Genomic DNA, 16,464 nt, shown 5'->3' with positions numbered 1-16,464 from the left:
CACCCTTCCTATACACTCACGGCTCCCCCCACAGACCCACCTTCAGGGTTGGGGCACCCCTTTCTGAAACCCTGACCTCGCTTCAGGGCACAACATTCCTCCCACTTTCCACATACTGAACTCTTTTTCAGAGTGGAGGCACCCCTCACCCACGCAGAGAGTCCCTTTTTAGGGTAGGGACCCCCATTCCCTCTTCAGGAAGAGGGCACCCCCCCCCCAGTGTTCACTTTAAATTTGGAGGCTGCTTTTAAGTATCTTTCCGTGTCTGCCAACTTCCCTTCTCTCCTTCCACTTCTCTGAACGTTTTGCAGTGGTGGAGAGAACCAGAAGCACTGAAGCATCATTTGCTTCATACAGGAAAGGAAGAGGTGCATCTGTATTGGGGGACCCTCTTTAAAAGAAGAGTGAAAGCAGAAGTATTTTCTGGTTCTGCCAGCATGCTGGGGAGAAATAATCCTGCCTAGTGAATCCATAGGAAAGGGGGCCTCTGTCAGGGAAAGAAAGGATTCTCCATTTTTGGAATATGTTGTCTTTGTGGAATGGAAGAGGTTATTAAGTAGGCTGCAGTATCCTTCCAGTGTTCCCTTTCACCAGAATAAAGGTAGTAAATTTTGTAACTGGCTAAGGGAATCAGAACTAGAGGCTGGTACTCAGTGCCCTATAATCTGTGTCTGGAATTACTATTCTTTGAGGCCATTGGAATCTGGTTACTGTAAAGATTGAGCTCAACTGTTATGATGGTGAGAGAAACAGTTTCTGCTTTGGCTGATTCTGCAGTTATGTGATACCTGCTGCTGGATTTGTATTTTCAGTGTTTTGTGTGGAGGTAGTTTGTATTCAGAAGCCTTTCTTTTGCATTTCTTGGTAATAAGTCCCTGGTTGATGAATGTTCATGGATCAGTGCGTGATCTGGCCATAGGCCATACTTTATTCAGCCATGTTGGGATTAGATGAATTTTTTAAATCTAAAGTAAGAAAGTTAGTCGAAGAGCAGTGGACCCATTACTGGTATTAAATAGTAAAAGGGCCATAATTTTGGCCCTGACCCTCTATGGGGAGAAAAGAAAAACACACATTAGAGTGCTTTGAGAGTGGAAATCCTAAAATAGGAGACAACTGAGTGTTACTCTTTCCTCCCAAAGGCACCTGTTGTCCATTATCTAACCTTTGATGTCTTATAATTCCTTACATAGTGAGGTGGTTTCATTCTTGGCTTCTTTTAAAGAGGCATCAATTTTTCACTGCTTTTTAATTTTTTTTTTTAAGCCTCATGGGTGCATTTATTCACTAATCATAGGACTGAAAGACTTGTCCTGTACACAAAGAGGTGATCGAATACTAGGGCAAAAATAGAGCATACTGGGAGATGTTGTGGGACTGAGATACCACTGCACTGTTGGCGCCTCAGCTTTTAGGAATGGTGGGTCACCACTCAAAGTAGAAATCTGCTTTTATTTCTTTTCTTTTTGATTCCAAGGACTTCTGGAAGGCTTGCCAAGGCTTCATTTTCTCTAAGTATTGTGAGGGAGCCTTTCTCACCAATTGGGGGCGCTTAAGTTTATTTTGAAACCGTAGATATGTCTTGTTAAATAACTTTATCCCTTCTTATCCATTTCATGAGGCAACCGATAGGAGAGATTGGAAGATGAAGATGAATTGTTGTTGGGTCTTCACTTTTCATAAAGAGTGTTATAGCTGACCCTAATGTTAGGTATTTTTTGTATTCATTTGATGCCATCCTTGAGTAGGTGAGACTTTTCTTTAGATACGGTGTTATTCAGCTGCAGGGGGAGATACCTCTCTCTAAAGAGAGGAACCCTGTCAACAGAGAAGGAAAGAAATGGTTGCTGGCAGTATTTCTGAAGCTGCTCCTGATGAAGCTAGTTTTCAGCGGGAGCTCTGTGCTTTCTCTTTCTGTCCCCCTTGTAAGAGTAAAAACTAGGCCCCATCTTAATTGAAACCTCTAAGGGACGAGGGGTGGGGGAGGGGTAATGCTGGTATATTTTACTGGTAGTCTTTAAACAGAGCTGTGCTTAGCTCTTGCCAAATTGCTTGTTTCTGTTCCCTGCAGTTCATTAGTCTAGAGCTTACATTGATCTTTATTTTATCATTAAGAGAGCCATGAATTTACGTAAAGGCAAGCACTTGAATTCTAGGTGTTTAAAAACTTTTTTTTTAACTGAACAATTCAAAACATGTGACGTTCCTCTGGGGCCACAAGGATTGAAAGCATTTGTTTATTCTCAAGGAGGTATACGTGTATATCTCCTTTTGTATACCAGATGAGTTCTTGGGGAAAAAATGTGAGAAAACTACACTTATATAAGCAGAAAAGTGCTTTATAAACAGAATGATTCCAGAGAAGCTGATTATTTAAGGAAATCATATGGTGAATCATAAGATCCATTTGTAACGTGGAAATCTTAAAATTCAAGCTGTACCCTTAATTATTGAGTGTTTAGATAAGGAAAACACTATTATATGCATTTTATAAGATGTACAATGGCAATTAAAACTGTGTAGTAGGTTTTGAAATTGTTGAGAGCAATGTTAGGGGATTGGTCATGTTATATTCGTCATATTGAAACTATATACCTGTTGTATTACTTTTGTTTTACATAAAAACTAAAGGATGCTTTTAATCTCTGCCGCTGATGAATTTTAGGCAATTTGGCTGGCAGGTGCTTGTACTCTGGAATTTCCCTTAGGCATAGTATCTTTTAGTTCACAGACTATGGTAATTTAAAAAGGCAGCACTTTGGAAACAATTAAAAAAAATTAGTTGGGGGGAAGTACCTTGAACAATCTTGTCTTGATATCCTGCCTTCAAATCACTGTCACTACACACACACACACACCCCACCCCACCCCATCCCATCCCCCAGCCCACACTTACTTAGGTGCATTTCATCCTTAGTCTTTTTAGCACTTCTTTTTCATAACAAAGGCATTACTACAAACATACACACACACACACACACACACACACACACACACACAACCCTCCCAGCCCACACTTAGGTGCATTTCATCCTTAGCCTTCTTTAGCACCTCTTTTTCATAACAAAGGTATTTTTTGGTTTTTGTTTCTGGTTTTTGTTTGTTTGTTTACCTTTTGAGAGAGAGACAGAGTGTGAGCAGAGGAGGGGCAGAAAGAAAGGGAGCTGTCAGCACAGAGCCCCGCGTGGGGCCTGAACCCACCAACCGTGAGATCATGACCTGAGCAGAAGTCGGATGCTCAACCAACTGAACCACTCAGGTGCCCCACAAAGGTTTTAATTGAAGACTTTTATTTTGGAATTAGCCTAGGGATTCGTCAGTGCTTATACTTTAAAAAAAAAAGCCTGCAGTTAATCATATCAGTTTTAACTTTCTGCTCCAAAGGTTAAAAAACAAAACTCAAAAGTTTTTAAAAATAAAAATGGCACTGAATGAAATTGTAGGGTTAGTATCTGTAAGAAACGTTACATTTTGGTAAAGGGTATATGAACAAACAACAGCAGTGTGCCTCCATGTATTAAATATTTTAAGGAAACGATCTTAAGATCACAATATTAGAACTGTTTTCATCTCATATATACTCTCTCTTAAAGAAACAATGAAGTGTATGATTTTTAATAGTCCTAAGCTTTCATTATCTGCATAAAAATGTTTCTCATACAATATTACTTGGGGGAATTTTTCTTTTAATTTATTAGTTGTCTCTTTGAAGGGCTTAAAATAGGCTTAAGTTATAGAAGACATGAGTAGTAACTCTTACATGATTATTACAACATCAATGACATGAATTGGCTAGAGTATTTCTTAGTATGTATATGGGTTAGTACCTCTTTTGTGACCAGTACTGTACTTGGTTGTTCTTGTGGAAAGGACATATATAAGACATGCTTCTTGTCTGTTAGGAGTTTACTCTCTGGTTTTAAATGGATACCCAGAGATGTTTAAGCATGAGGAAGTATCAGAAATGGGACTAGAGAGGAGAAACACCATTTAGGATGCTGTGCTATGTATAAAGCATGTAATTTCTGAGAGGGAACATGTGGAGATTGCTAAGTTTACCTTTAGAGCTTGACTTTTAAGACAATGAAATAATTTATTTAGCTGTCCAAATATTAGGAAGTGAAATTACTAGGTATTTTTCCACCTTATGTTTGAGTAACATGTAGGAAAAGTAATGTCTTAATTTTACGTCTATGAATCTATTTCTATAACATGTAAAACTTCAGTATTCCTAAGAAATTTGAGAAGAACATTTTTATTTTGAAGTGGGTAGATTCTAAGACTTCTAAGGAAGTAATCCACTTCTTCAGCTATAACCTCAGTATGGAAGATTCCCAAATCTGGAGTATATTTCTGTATCTGTGTATGATCTCTTGTCCTGTAGTTTTAGCTCTCTCAGACTATTATAATACCTTAATTTTGCATATTGCTTTGTAATTTACAAGTACCTTTATCTCACTTAATCTTCACGCTAATCTTGGGAGAAAAGAAATTGCTCTTTTATAGATGAGGAATCAGGTTCAGAGAGTCTGTGATTAAAAAAAAAAAGGCTATTTGAATCCAGGTGTGTCTTTTTCCTTTCTTACTTTTTTTGGGGGGTGGCTAATTTGTTGGATTTATATCCAGTGAAAACACAATACGAAGAAGAAAGAAAAATAATTGATCTTTTCTTAGCTCATCTGTATGTAGCCAATGTTAACATGTTGATACACTTGTTTTTAGTCTTTTTCTATGCCTAATTTTTTACATAGTTAAAAATCATACTATAGACCTATTTTCTGGTTTTTCATTTTTATGCTAACCATTTTTTTCACTTGAACTCAGGTTTTTCTTTTTTCTTAAGTTTATTTATTTTGAGAGACTGCATGCGTGCAAGGAGGTGGAGGGTAAAGAGGGGAGAGGGAGAATCCCAAGCAGGCTCCACACTCTCAGCATAGAGCCAGTCTTAGGGCTCAGACTCACAAACTGTAAGATCATGACCTGAGTCTAAACCAAGAATGGGACATTTAACCAACTGAGCCACTCAAGTGCCCTGAACTCTGATTTTTCTGATGGAGTTCAATGTTCTTTTCTGTTCCCTACTACTAACTCTTCATAACCTACTTCTACATCTAACATAATCTGAATCTGAACTTCTCTTCCTCTAAATCAGTTTCTTTTCCTTATCATTCATTGTCTGTATCATCCAGCCTTGAAATATCAGAACCACGTTTGTTTGATCCCTTGGCATTTTTGCCTACCACATTAAAATCTCTTGGGACTTTTCATTTCTTATCACCTTTTCTCACCCTTTACTTTCCTTTTCCCCAGCTGCAGTGCAAATACTTAATTATTCCATGTTTGGATTATTGCATAGCCTAAAGAATTTCCACCTGTCCAGTTTATTTTGTACATTGGCGGGGGAGGGAGCTTCAGATTAATATTCCTAAAGCAGTGCTATGATTGTGCCATTCACTCTCTCAGCTTTATTGCCCTGATGACTGAATTCAAACAAGTTAGCCTTGTTCTCAAGGTCTCCCATTATCTCCTTCTACAGTCTTAATTAAGCTCTGGCCAAAAATGACCTGTTTTTGTTCCCCAAATTTTGTGCTTTTTCATCCATGGCTATCCTCAGTACCCTTCAAGGTCCAACTCAAATACTGTTTCCTTTCTAAACACCTTTGCTTGCTTGTTCCCTTTCATTCATTACCAGCCCAAAGTACTGAACTTTTAACCTGAGAGCATTCTTAGGGCGCTTATCACAGGATATTTCTTCTTATAAGGTAGGAATAATTATAACAAGCCTTAAAATTATTATTAGTATCATTTCTCCAGCCAAATTATAAACCCATTGAAAGGTGACACTCTTACGTGTCTTTGAAATCTCACAGCACAACATTGGAGATTTTATGTTCCAGGAAAATGTGGGGGAAAAGTTAGGGGACCAGTATATAATGGACCACTTACAACCTTCACTTTCACCATTGTTTCATAAAAGAGCTTTTGAAGATGAAAAAGATTATATACAATCTCAGAATAGAGTCCTTTAAAAAATCACACATTATGTTCTTTTTTCTCATTTCACCTGAAATTTGTTTCAGACTTTGTTGGGAATCTAATCTGGTAAAGAACTCCATGCTAAGTTATAGGATAGTGTTTTTCTTTCTTTAAAAAAATTTTTTTTGTTAATATTTATTTTCCAGAGAGAGAGAGCATGAGCAGGGGAGGGGCAGACACAGAATCTGAAGCAGGCTTCAGGCTCTGAGCTGTCAGTCAGCACAGAGCCCCAATGCAGGGCTTGAACTCACAAACTGAGATCATGACCTGAGCTGAAGTCAGTTGCTTAACCGACTGAGCCACCCAGGGACCCCTAGGGTAGTGTTTTTCAAATGTAGGTCTTGTGCATGACTTATTATTATGGATTTAGGAATTTATTTGGGATCAAGACCTACATTGAGAAGAAAAAGGAGGAGGAAAAAAAAGAAAGATTATAAAATATCAGTGGTTCACATGATAATGCTTCAAGAAATCTTTTTAATTTTGGTTGTATATGTTTGCTGTAGGTTGCAGTGTAAATTTTATTTCTTACTGTGGGTCACAGTCAGATGAAATACATACTTTTAGTGGCTAATCCTGATCTTTGAGAGACTAGGTGAGAAGGTTGACATACATATGAAAAGTTGGATGAACATCGGAAGTAGTTGTAATGAATTGTGTGCTCTGTTTATCAATAGCAGTAAAACTATATCTATAGTTCTAGAATCAGTGTAATTCAGGCAAACTCAGTATTTTTCTCAGTATATTTCTCAGTAGAAATACGGTTTTATACAACTGATAGGCTAGGGTATATTTTTTTACTTTGCAGAAGGATTCACCATACTGTGTTTTTTTTAGCTTTCCTGATGAAGTTGTTTGTGTCTTGACTGGTTCTCCACTTCAGTAGCTATTTGAAGTCTATCCAGCCTTTGGGGGGCCCCTAGGCAGCTCAGTCGGTTGAGTGTCTGACTCTTGATTACAGGTTTGATCCTAGGGTTGTGGGATCAAGCCCCGTATCAGGCTCTGCAGTGAGTTTGGAGCCTGCCTTAAGATTCTCTCTCTCTCTGCCCCTCTCCCCAGCTTGCTTGCTCTCTTGCTCACTCACTAAAGAAAAAAAGATCTATTCAGTCTTTCAGGCATGGCTCATATACATTTGTTTTTTCTGGACGCTCAGCCTATATTTTAGTCTTGCACTCAAACCATTGTACTGATGCTTCTAAAGTAGAGGAGATTTGTAGGAGATGAGCACTACACCGGAGGGGTCCAGGAGTATAGCTAGTCATTGATAAATACTAAATCTAAGGTGATAGTTGATGAGGAGCAGGTTGTTTGCATAGTCTTAAATATCTCCCCATATATTGCTCTTTAATTTCAAAGGGGGGAAAATAGTAACTCTACACTGTGATGAAATCAGACACCACCTAAAAGCATGTGGTCAAAATGAATAGCACTAGTGAACATTGTGTGCCTCTGAATGTAATGCCCTGAGAAAAACACATCATTTGTGTAGTTCTCCAGCCAGGAATGGATAACCTGAGTCTAATCATGATTGAACTCCAAACTGGGGAGCATCCTACTTTTTAAAACGGTGGGGAAGACTGGTTTTGTGGTTTTTTTGTTTGTTTTTTTAATTGTTACACAGACACAGAAAGGCTATGGAATGTTCCAGATTAAAGGAGAGTAAAGAGACATGATAGCTACTTGCAATATGTGATCCCAGACTGGATCTTACATTAAAAGGGAAAATGCTATAAAGGGTATCATTGGATCATTTGGCAAAATTGAACTATGGATGGTAGATTAGATAAAATTGGACTTTGGATGGTAGATTAGATAAAAACCTTTACTGAAAGTTATCACTATCCTAAGGTTATGGAAGGGAGTATTTTTTTCTTAGGAAACACACACAGAAGTTTTTAGGGATAAAGGGCCATAATATATGTAAGTTACTCTCAAATGGTTCAGAAAAAAAGATGTAATGTGTATGTGTGTTTTTGTATATGTACATGTATTTGTAATGTGTGTGCATATACATAACTGTATGTATATGCAAGGAGGGAGGATGTTTATGTGCAAATAAAGCAAATGAGTAAAATGTTAACAATAGGTGAAATTGGTAAAAGCTGTATGGCTGTTTTTTGTACTTCTTGTTCTGTGAGTTTGAAATTATTCTTAAAAAATCATATGAACTTTGCATTAATTTCTATAATATAGCATTTTAAAAGTATAGAAATGTCTCCTCTCTCTGAAAATTCCAGGCAAACTCATGGGATAAAACTGTGGCTGTAAGAATATGTTCCATGTATATCATGTGGTTTCCTTTTATCCCTAGGCCTCAGTTTGAGAAACATGCCTTTGGGCCTGAGGCAGCTGTGGTTCAAATTTAGCCGACAGACATGTTTTGTTTGGCCCTTTTGAGTGTTTTAAAAATTGGGAAATTTCACATAAAAATCTGGATCTCTGGTTTCTCTTGAAAAAAATGGACTGATCTTGCCCCAGGTGGCTTGCATTCCACATGATCTATATACGCACTAAGTGGTATGTCAGATAAGCAGCCTCAGTCCTTACCTTACACCTAGCTTGTTTCAGGTATTTTACTTTATTGCCTGACCTCTTTGTAGGCATATATTTGCAGTCTTTACTCTAGCCCCAAGAGGTGTTGGGGGTGTCTGTCTTCTTGCTCATAACACTTTGAGAATTAAGTTGTTGAACTTAATTACTTATATAACTTTAGGGGCGCCTGGGTAGCTCAGTTGGTTGAACGTCTGACTTTGGTTCAGGTCATGATCTCATAGCTTGTGGGTTTGAGCCCCATGTCGGACTCTGCTGACAGGTAGGAGCCTGCAGCATACTTCAGATTCTGTGTCTCCCTCCCTCTCTCTCTCTGCCCCTGCCTGCTCATGCCTTCCCTCCCCCCCCAAAATGAACATTAAAAAAATTTTATATGTAAGTATATATACATCCTATAAACGAAGTCATTCTCCTACCTAACCATACTACAGCCAAGAAAAATAGGAAATTACTATTGATACATAACTACTATCTAATCCTCAGACCCATTCAGATTTTGCTAATTGTCTTAATAATGTCTTTTATACCAAAAAGATCTAGTTCAGAATCAAATATTGTATTTAGTTGTCATGTCTCTTTTGTCCCCTTTAATAGTCTTTCCTTGGGTTTTATGATCTTGATACTTTGTAAGATTACAGGCCAGTTGTTTTGTAGAATGTCCCTTAATTTTATGTCTCCTCCTGATTCAGTTCAAGCCCTGTATCCTTGGCACAAATGCCACAAAGGTGAAGCTGTGTTTTGTTTCATTGCATCCCGTCATGTGATGCATTACTGAAATGTACTAATACTGATGGCCACTTTGATCATTTGATTAAGGTGTTGCACTTCTGCACTGTAAAAATACTTAAATTTTTTTGAAGTTATTAGTCTTTTATAGGAGGTGCTTTGAAACTTTGTAAATATTCTGTTCCTCATTGGACTTTCAGTTTGTTGGTTTATTTATATCTGTATGGACTCAGGTATCCTGTTTTTTTCAATGGGTTATAATCCATTACTATTTCTTTTGAAGCACGCATTGACCCCATTTTGGCTAGTGGATGCCTACTCATACTAGTTTCTGCATTCTTTTGATATGTTTCCATCCCTCTTTTGAGGACTTTCTTGCTTTTTGACACAATGAGATGATGTGGACATGAAATTCAGCCATGTATATCTATTTTATATAATTTTAAGTAGGTTCAGATGACAGTTTGAATTGAGTTACTTTAGTTAGCTGACATTTTTGATTTATGGTTTTTTAGTAATTTATAACTGCATAGTATTTTATCTTACATTTAAAAATTGTGTTAAACCGTAGACCAGGCCATTAGTGTAAATTAATTTGAAGATATTTAATAGTGGGAAGTTATTCAGGATTATATTCATTACTATTCCTGTTACTGTGTTTAAACGATCAGTAATTATCTTGGAGCAAAGTACTGTTAGGTGCTGTGTATGTTAGTGGGGTTGGGTAAAAGAAAATATATTTAAGCAGCAAAATCAACCATGTTTTTTCCATTTACAAAATTGTGATCATCTTTCTTTCTCAGCAGGTATAAATATAAACTTTAGTGCATTGGATTCATTATTTGGACATCTGATTTCCTTAAGCTGTGTATGTAGAGGATAATTTAACTTACTCTTAATAACTGATGGTGGTTATTATGAGTGTCAGACATGGTTCTTTGCTGTAACACAGTAGTGCCTTCAAGAGCTTTTGTGTAGGGCTGTTTGCTCCATATACTAAATGACTCTACATAATTATAACTGTCTTCCTTGCTGTTGCTTATCACCTAACATCAGTGTGCTTTACCCTTTCCTCTTTCTTTATTGTATTATTTATGAAATCTCACCCATGATATTTGAGTTTATGACTCCTTTCATTATTCATTATTTTTTCATTACTGAAATTTTACAGTAACTTCTTAATATCAGATATCCAGTCACATATCCTGATTGTCTCATAAGGATAATTTTACAGTGGTTTGTTTAAATCAGGGTTTAAACAAGATCCATACATTGCATTTGGTTGCTGTGTCTCTTAAATCTTTTAATATGTATTTCCCTTCCCTTTTCTTTTTCCTTTGCAATTTGTTAAACTAGACCTTTTATTCTGTAGGGTTTATAATAAGTGCTGAGTGTATCATTTGATGTTTTTAAAACCTGTTTCTTTGTCTTCTGTATATTTGAATTGAAAGTTAGGGATTTTCATATATTTTATGTATTTCAGCATGTTGCCATTAACCTTTTTTTATGCTCAGATTTTCTTATTATTGGCCTGTAGAAGCATTTTTAGATTGACTCCTGAGCCCTAATTCTAGTGGTCTTTGCTGGTTTCCTTGTTTTCTGATGTGACAGTGTTCGAACTTTTCTTTTATACTTCTTGTTCTAATTTCTGCAGTCCACTGTTTCTCTAAGTCATTCCTTTGGGCATGAAGTGGTACTCTAGGCTCTAGAGGTGCTCATTGTTACTGGATTGGTTATTGTTTCCAGTCTAGCCTTTCTTTTGATTTCCAATTTTAAATATGCTGTGGCCTAGGAAACCAGATAACAAAGCTAGTTTGACTTACCTGTAAGGATTGTTTTGAATCTTCAAAAAAGAGGAATCTAATGATCAAGACCTATGCCTATTGAAATTGGATGGTAAAGCACCTAAGATCATACCTAATAAATATTGCTATTTGATATGTGATATGTGAATAACAGGATACCGGATGTTTCTCAGAGGAAGATAATAGGCTTCAGAATGAGGACCTTAATAAAATGCATGAGCTTTTTTAGTTCACAGACTTGATTTTATATATAAAACATATAGGGTTCAGATAGATATACATATAAGTTGGAAAAAATTTTTAATGTTTACTTTGGAGAGAAAGAGACAGCATTAGTAGGGGAGGGCAGACAGAGAGGGGGACACAGAATCTGAAGCAGGCTCAGGCTCTGAGCTGTCAGCACAGAGCCTTACGCAGGGCTCGGACACATGAACCACAAGATCATGACCTGGGCAGAAGTCATCACTTAGCTGACTGAGCCACCCAGGTGCCCCTATATATATATGTATTTTTTTAAATTGTAGACTGTTTATACTTCCAGGATTTTCTTTTGTTCAGATTATCTTTTGTTTTTTTTTTTTCCTTCTTGCTAAGATAAATCTCTGGATTAGTGAGATGTTAGTGTATTATGGAGCCAAATTATGCTGTATTATTTTTGTCATATTCCATGAACATGTACTTCTTTTTCCTTTTTAATTTTTTCCAGAGAATGTATTTTTTCTGACTTTCCAAAATGGATGACTTCCTAAAGTTGAGATGACTTCCTTTTTTAAAACAAAACTGTTTAGTGTAGATATCTTACATTTTTCCTTAAACCGTCTTTTACTCTTGCATGCTGGTCTCGAGATTACTACCTTTTGCTCATCTTTAAGTGATAGTGGAATGCTGATGGTTAAGTGACATATCAGAGTGAATGATGAAATTTGTTTGCAAGTTTCTTTGCAAGTCATTTGTTCCAAAAAAGTGTCATAACTGAATCCTGTTGATGAGTGAGTAGGTTTTGTTTTGTTTTTTAACTTTGAAGGATATCCTGTTTTCAGTTTAGTTGAGGCATAGCCTTTGATTTTCTTTGACCGCTTTGAGTACCTCTTGGCATTCATTTTATTTCTTTAGTCTCTCCAGTTATAATTAGTGTGGATGTATTTTTGACATAACAGTTTCTGAAACTTTAGGATCTAGTATTGTGGATTATTTGAGATAAATTATTGGGGAACAAAGTTTAGAGTAAGATGAGATGATTGGGAAGATAATTAATATTTGACTTCTTGAAATTTTTATGAATGAGATTTAATGATTATGTGCATGCTGAAACTCACACACTGTGAAACTCCTTATTTTGACTCATTAGTGCATACTATAATGGTTAAGTATATGGGTTTGTGTCTCTTGTAGACTATTTTTTAATTTTATTTTATCTTACTTTTTCTTGGTCATAACACATTCATTAATAGATTTTGATTAGTTTCTTTGGATCACATTCTGGGCTAAGTATATTGGAAAATTGGTGAATGAGATACTTGAAATCCCTGCTCTCACGAAGCTTTTAATTCTGTGGGGGATTCAGGCCATACTTATTCAGGAAGTATTTATTGAATGCTTGGTATGTGCTCAGCACTCTTCCAGATATAAACAGAGCCATATGGAGCTTATAATGTAGGCTTTTAAAATACAAAGCAGTAAGAATTATGGTGTTGAAGTATAGGAAGCTTTGGAAACATGGAGGACTCCTTTAAGCCTTAACCATCTAGCCTTTTTGTTGTTTTGTTTTTAGAAGCATATCTTTGTTTAGGATGTAAGCAGAAAAATAGAGGTCAGGACACAGTGGCACTCCCAGCTCTTGGAAACTGCTTAATGAAATGATATTTACTTTTTTTTTTCCCTCCTCCCATATACCTGAGAAAATGACAGGCTACCTACCAATAGAGACCATTTTGGTAGCAGTTTTCAACCTAGGCCACCATTATCAGCTGTGTTCTCCTGGTGTCATCCTAATTTAAGGGAGTGAATTCTGTCACTTCCCTCCCCTGTCTCCTGTGTAAGCAGTCATTTTCTAAGATACTTGATTTTTCTGTCTTTTTTTTAATTTTTATTTTTTTATTATTTATTTATTTTAAATATTTTTATTTATTTCTAGGAGAGAGAGAGACAGCGTGAACAGGGGAGGGTCAGAGAGAGGGAGACACAGACTCCAAAATAGTCTCCAGGCTCAGAGCTGGCAGTCAGCACAGAGCCCGACGCGGGGCTCGAACCCACGAACCGCGAGATCATGACCTAAGCGAAAGTCGGACGCTTAACCGACTAAGCCACCCAGGCGCCCCTTAACTTTTATTTTTTAAAAACATTTTTTTAAGTTTATTTAGAGAAAGTGCAAGTAGGGGAGGGGCACAGACACACACACTCACAGAGACCGAGAGAATTTCAAGCAGGCTCTGTGCTGACAGTGCCCACACAGGGCTCAAACCCATGAACCTCAAGATCATAACCTGAGCCAAAGTTGATCGCTTAACTGACCTGAAACACCCAGGTGCCCTGCTTTATTCTATGTTTTTGTTGGAGTATGAGTCCTGTGATTGTTAAGTCTATAATCTTCAGTATATTTGCTTTAGGAAATAGTCATTGATGCTATAAACTTCATAGACTACATTTCAAGAAATTTGGTTCAGTTGAATAACTTTTTCTTTTTTTTTTTTTAAAGAAACTTAAAAAATTTTTTTAAATTATTTATTTTTGAGACAGAGAGAGACAGAGCACAAGTGGGGGAGGGGCATAGAAGAGAGGGAGACCTAGAATCCGAAACAGGCTCTAGGCTCTGAGCTGTCAGCACTGAACCTGATGCGGGGCTGGAACCCACGAATTGTGAAATCATGACCTGAGCCGAAGTCGTATGCTTAACCAACTGAGACACCCAGGCGCCCTGAATAACTTTTTCAAAGAGGGTAGTGAGGCAAAGACACTAACATTTATTCAGCTGTGATTTAGAAACTATGTCAGACACTTTACATAAATTAGTAACTTTCTAAAGGACACAAACATCTTAATTTCGCCTTTAAAAATACCCTCAGAGGCAGAAAACTGGTAAGTGTGAGTGTTAAGTAAATCGAACAAAACTGAACCTGTTATTACAACCTTTACATGGGGATGATGATTATAATAATATCTTGACAGCTTTTTGGTGACTGAAGTCTCCCAAAATGAAAATGTAATATAGATCAGCAAATATTTATTCAGCAACTGCTACATGCCAGGAATTGTTTTCTTACTGGGAATATGTCAGTGAACAAAAGAAACAAAAATCCCTGCTCTATTGAAGCTTGTATTATAGTGAGGGGAGATAGATGATAAACAGTTTTCATTAAATTATTTACAGTAGGACCTCAATGACTCCTGTATAAACATTGATGTCTGCATTGTCAATTATAAACATACTATCTTTTTTTCATAGAATAGTGATAGAACCTGCGTGGGGTTTGGTTGTGTCAGATAAGCATAGAAAAGAGTAATCTTGGGGATACAAAATAGGTAAAACATTGACAGCTGTGCTAAGGTTGCTTTGTTATCATACCATGGCATCTGATCTTATGATAGAGATTTGGAACATACATACTTTTTTAAATGTTCATTCTCAGATTATTAGTTTTTTAGTATTTGGACATGTATTCCATTCAGTTTTAGTATTTTTTCTTGTGAAAGAATTTGATTTTATTTCTATAAAATCTTTTTTTTTTTAACCAGGTTAATTACTATAGGTTTGTCTCTTTATATCAACCTAGATTTAGGACTCCTGTTCATTTGCTGAGGAGAATTCCCAGGATGCACCAGAGATCTCCAGACAGCTGTTTGTGGGTGGTGGTGATGGTGGAGGCAAACAGTGGGTTGTGTGATCAGGATGAGGTCACCTCTTTCACCTTCTGGCCCTTTTTTCTTTCCGGACTTTAACACCTACTTTGGTACTTAGAGCAGTTTGGTGTTTGCTGTGCTCTGAACAGTTGTTCAGTAGTAGCACCTATAAGAAGATATTAGATGTGTTTTGGATGAAACTCACGGGGATTTGACTCTGTCAAGGCAACAACAAAGAAATAGTTTCAGTAGTTTGAAAACCACTGATGTGGTTTTAAATCTTCTGACCCACTTTAGGCAATTGTTTTAATATCTAGAAATGAATGTTTTAGCTTTTGATCTTTTCGTGCTCTGATTTACCCTGCATATGGCCACCAGATTCTTTCAATATATCAACATTTTGTCATTCCCCAGACTAAAAGCTTTCTATCATTTCTAATTTCTATGAGATAAACTTATAGCTGGTTTTCAACTTTCTCTGCCACCTGGCGCCAGCTTACCTTTTCATTCCCAACCCTTACTACTCCCTTTTTTGAGGGAATCTTCTGTGGATACTTTTAGTATCCCCTTTTTTGCCATAAGATACTGACAGATTTATTAACCATACACCTTAGGAAAATGAAGGAATTTGAAAACCAACAGATGAGAAAAAGATACATTCCTGTGAGTTCTGTGAGAAAGTGTCTTCAGACACTTTAGAGCAAGGTGTTGAGAATCATCATCTTCTCTGCTTATTAATCTGTTCCTACCGCTTATCACTAACATTTTGTGTAATCCTAGATAAACCAATCTGCTGTTTTGTCAAACTTTATTGGTCTTCTTCAAAACTAAGTGTACTCTGTTCTTTGGTAATTTGTTTGACATTTTTGTTATCAAATGGAATACATTTTTTTAAGCAATTTCTACACCCATTGTGGAACTTGATCTCCCAACCCTGAGATCAAGAGTCACATGCTCTACCACCTGAGCCAGCCAGGCCACTCTTAAGATACCTTCTTGATAGCAAATTCTCACATTTGTTTTAAAATATCACAGAATACCTCATTATCATACCTTGATTTTAGTGAAAAAAAAAAAGGTAGTTTTGAGATTTCAGTTTTTAAAAATCAGCTTTATTGAACTATGCTTTACCTACAATAAACTGTGCTAATTTTAAGTGCACAGTAATTACACCTTGAAAAGTTTGTGTAGTTGTGTATCCATTGTAGCAGTCAAGATATAGAACATTTCCAGGGGGCCTGGGTGGCTCAGTTGGTTAAGTGCCCAACTCTTGGTTGCATCTTAGGTCATGATCCCACGGTTCGTGGAATCAAGCCCCGCACTGACCTCTTCGCTGACAGTGTGGAGCCTGTTTGGGACTTCCCCAGCCCCTGTCCTGCACGTGCATGCACACCCTCTCTTAAAAATAAATATATTTTGGAGGGGGGGGAGACCTGGGTGGCTCAGTTGGTTAAGCACCCAACTTCAGCTCAGGTCATGATCTCACAGTTCATGAGTTCAAGCCGCGTAT

General features: G+C 37.1%; 1 protein-coding gene across 2 annotated transcripts in view; it reads left to right on the top strand.

Moving 5' to 3' along the window:
- Positions 1-16,464, top strand: part of EML4 (EMAP like 4) — a 148,531-nt gene that overhangs the window by 387 nt on the left and 131,680 nt on the right. The window lies entirely within an intron of this gene.

The sequence above is a fragment of the Crocuta crocuta genome, unplaced genomic scaffold (assembly GCF_008692635.1).
Source record: "Crocuta crocuta isolate KB4526 unplaced genomic scaffold, BGI_CrCroc_1.0 scaffold67, whole genome shotgun sequence".
Lineage (NCBI taxonomy): Eukaryota > Metazoa > Chordata > Mammalia > Carnivora > Hyaenidae > Crocuta > Crocuta crocuta.
The sequence above is the reverse complement of the archived record's forward strand: the minus strand, read 5'-3'. Positions and strand labels throughout refer to the sequence as shown.